Source organism: Trichechus manatus, unplaced genomic scaffold, assembly GCF_000243295.1.
Source record: "Trichechus manatus latirostris isolate Lorelei unplaced genomic scaffold, TriManLat1.0 scaffold00255, whole genome shotgun sequence".
In the NCBI taxonomy this organism is placed as follows: domain Eukaryota; kingdom Metazoa; phylum Chordata; class Mammalia; order Sirenia; family Trichechidae; genus Trichechus; species Trichechus manatus.
This window is the reverse complement of record NW_004444191.1, coordinates 1,348,987-1,352,404: the sequence shown is the minus strand read 5'-3', so window position 1 is coordinate 1,352,404 and position 3,418 is coordinate 1,348,987. Positions and strand designations below refer to the sequence as shown.

The 3,418-nt window shown below is 57.2% G+C and overlaps 1 non-coding gene across 1 annotated transcript; it reads right to left on the bottom strand.

The window, feature by feature from the left end:
• Positions 1–2,352: 2,352 nt before the first annotated feature.
• On the bottom strand, positions 2,353–2,423 carry TRNAG-UCC (transfer RNA glycine (anticodon UCC)). Its single transcript has one exon. It is a non-coding gene; the product is annotated as a tRNA-Gly (tRNA).
• Positions 2,424–3,418: the final 995 nt, after the last annotated feature.

Here is a 3,418-nt window from a genome sequence, read left to right as displayed (position 1 = left end):
CTCTCTGACCTGGCAGCCATGCGTGCCTCCTCACTGGCCTTTCTCCTAAAGGTCCAGTCCCCAACATGGCTCCCACAGGTCCCTCTACCGAGAGCCTCTTCCTTTCCCCTCACTCCCCCGCTGAATCATCCTCATCTTCACGCTTCCACCCCACAACAGGCTCACTGTCATCCTCTGTACCCCCAGACCCCCGGCTGGATCATCTCATTGTCTGTTGATGGTTATGTCTCCCCAGAGGGCCCAGCTGGCACAGGCTACATCCTTGTCCACGCCCAGCATCTGCCACAGGGCCGGGCATGTAGAACGTGCCAGGCGGAGTTTGTGGAATAAAAAAACCCGGAATGTTCCAGGAGAAAGAGCGTGAGAAGAAGGCAGCTCCCACAGAGAGAAGGTGGACTGGCAAATGCCGGCCTGGGCATCTTCTGCTGTCAGGCCACCTGAGGTGTGGCCCGGAGCTGCACGGCCCACTGAGACCGGGGGTGGCTGCAGGGCTCGCTGAGACCGGGGGTGAGCACCCACTGGTGTGGGCATTGCTGACCTGGCCCACCTGTTCTCCTGCCTTTTCAGACCAACTGCCCACCCTCAGGCAGGCCTGAGTGAGGGACACTTTGCAGAGGCTGTAGCCTCTTGTGCCCACAGACTCCACAGATGCCACAGTCCCAAGGCCCCTCTTGGCTGTCCTCTGTCCTGACTGGCCACCCTAGGGAAGCTGGAGTCGGCGAGTCTTCCCCGCGCAGATGTTGGAGATGGCGGGGGCTGTGGAATGACCTCTCCCTGTGCAGACGGGGAAACGGCAGGGAGAAGGAGCAGGTCTTAGGTCACAAGCCAGGATTTGACCCAGTCAGCACTGGAACTCGGGTCTCCCGGCTGCTTTGGTGCTTTTTGTGATATAAAGACCCCAGTCTCCACCAACCTCTTCAGAAGCCCCTCCCTCAAACCCGCTGGAGCAGTCACCTCCTCCTGACCAGACTCTTTCCCTAGGGGGTTTAGGGGTGGGACAGGGGTGACAGGTATAGGGGAAGAACAGGGCTTCTGGCTCAGCCCGGGGTGTGGGCCACCAGCTTGCTGTTTACCAGCTAGCTGTATGGCCCCGGGCAAATAACCTAACCTCTCTGAACTTCAGTTGTCTTAGTAAAATGGGAGCTGTAGACTGTCGTGGAAGTCCTGAGGACAGGACCAGCTCACAACCAAACCAGCCAGTTGCCCTTAAGTGGATTCCAGCTCAGCGTGACCCTGAGTGTGTTAGACTAGAACTGTGCTCTATGCAGTTTTCAGTGGCTACGATTTTTCGTAAGTAGATCGCCAGGCCTTTCTTCTGAGGCTCCTTTGGGTGAATTATAACTGCCAACCTTTTGGTTAGTAGCAGAGGACGTGTTTGCACCACCCAGGGGCTCATAATGGGAATTTCCCTACTTCCTTAGGGGGCCGCCCTTACTCACCCTGTGTGAATGCCGTATGTCTGACTAGTTATGACCAGGGGGTCAGGAGGAGGGGCCAGGGAGGGAGTTTGGTGGAGGGCCGGACTGGGCACAGAGGAAGGTAGCGTATTTCTTAGGAAATGGGTGAACCTTGTCCGGGCAACGCCGGTCTGGGAACCTTCTTCGGGCAGACCCACAGCCTCTCCCGGGCTGGATGCTGGCGGGCGAGACTGCGGAGATCCGCCTGAGCACGGCCTGCAGCGCCCCCGCGTGGCCGGAGAGAGAACGCGCCCTCCTGGCTGCAGCCGGTCAGCGAGGAAATGAAGTCCCCGCCCCCTGCCAGGCGGGGAGGTAAAGTCGGTCCCGTAAGCACCAGGGGGGCGGCAGCTGAGGTTGTGTTTGTAGGGGCGGGGGCCTGAAACCCGCCCTCCCCAGGGTCTTCTGCAGTTGCCAGCCCTGCACCACCTGCAGTGGTTGGTCATACCCTCCAGGGTTGGCCAAGCTCTCACTGGACGTCCGGTGCCTGGGCACCAGGCACCTCGTGAGCGCCTGGGGAACCTGCCGTGCACTTGCCAGCCGCCGCCAAGGAGCACAGAAGGGGCAGAGCTTCCATCACCTTCCCAGAGGACTGCGGCCGGAAATCCAGGAACATGCTGCTTTAGCGTTAGCAGACGTGCAAATTTTGGATGTGTTTCCACAGAGGCACCGGGAAGCTCTTGTGTGTGTGTTCTTGTCAGCTGCCGTCCGCTCGACCCTCAGTTCATGGCAGAACCCTGCTCAGTCCCGCACCATCCCCACACTGCTGTGCTCCATAGGGTTTTCACTGGCTGGTTTTCAGAAGTAGATCACCAGGCCTTTCTTCCTAGTCCATCTTAGTCTGGAAGCTCTGCTGAAACCTGTTTAACTGACAGACAGGTGGTGGCTGTGCGTGAGGTGCATTGGCCGGGAATCGAACCCAGATCTCCCGCATGGAAGGCAGGAATTCTACCACTGAACCACCAATGCCCCCCTACGCATTGGTTGAGATTTTATGATACAGAATTAGGAGGTGTATCAGGGAAGAGAATCCCAGTCTGGCCCTGGGCCTGGTGAGATTCAGAGCAGAGACCCGCTGGCCCCACATTCCTGGGCCAGCCCTGTCCATCACTCTGAGATCATATTTATTTCTTGTTTCACTCGTGGGCTCTGAGCTCAGGGGTCAGGAACGGGGTCTTTAATGTTTGTGTCAACAGCACCCAGGACAGCACCTCACATGTGGTAGGCACCTGTGAATGTCCCTTAAATTGCAGGGGAAGGATGCAAGTGTGAGATGGTGAGGTGGAAGGAAAGCAGAGGTGTGCCAGGATGAAGACACAGCGCGGGGACCTGTTACAGGCACCCCCAGGCTGCCGTGGAGGGTAGGACGTTAAACCATCAGCTGCCCTCGAGACGGTGCTGTTAGCTGTTGTAGAGTCGGCCCCACGTCGCAGTGACCCCAAGTAGAATAGAACGAAAGGCTGCTGGTCCTGTACCATCTTCACAGTCATTGGTCTGCTCCAGTGCGTCGTTGTGACCACTGTGCATTCTGAGTGCCTTCCAACGAGGGGGCTCATCTTCCAGCACTGTATCAGTGTTCTGTTGTGATCCACAGGGTTGTCGTTGGCTAATTGTCAGAAGTAGATCACTAGGCCTTTCTTTCTAGACTCTCCTAGTCTGGAAGCTGCGCTGAAACCTGTCCACCATGGACGACCCTGCAGGTTTTTGAAATACTGGTGGGATAGCTTCCAGCATCATAGCAACACATGAGCCACCACAGCACAGCAAACCGACAGATGGGCAATGTGTTCGAAACAAAATGAAACCCCAAACAGTTGCCAGCCAGCAAGTTGAGTCTGGCTTCTGGCAACCCCCTGGGTGTCAGAGTAGAACTGCTCCACAGGGTTTTCATGGCTGGGACCATTAGGAAACAGATCACCACGTCTTTCTTCCCAAGCACCTCTGGCAGGGTTAGAACCCCCAAC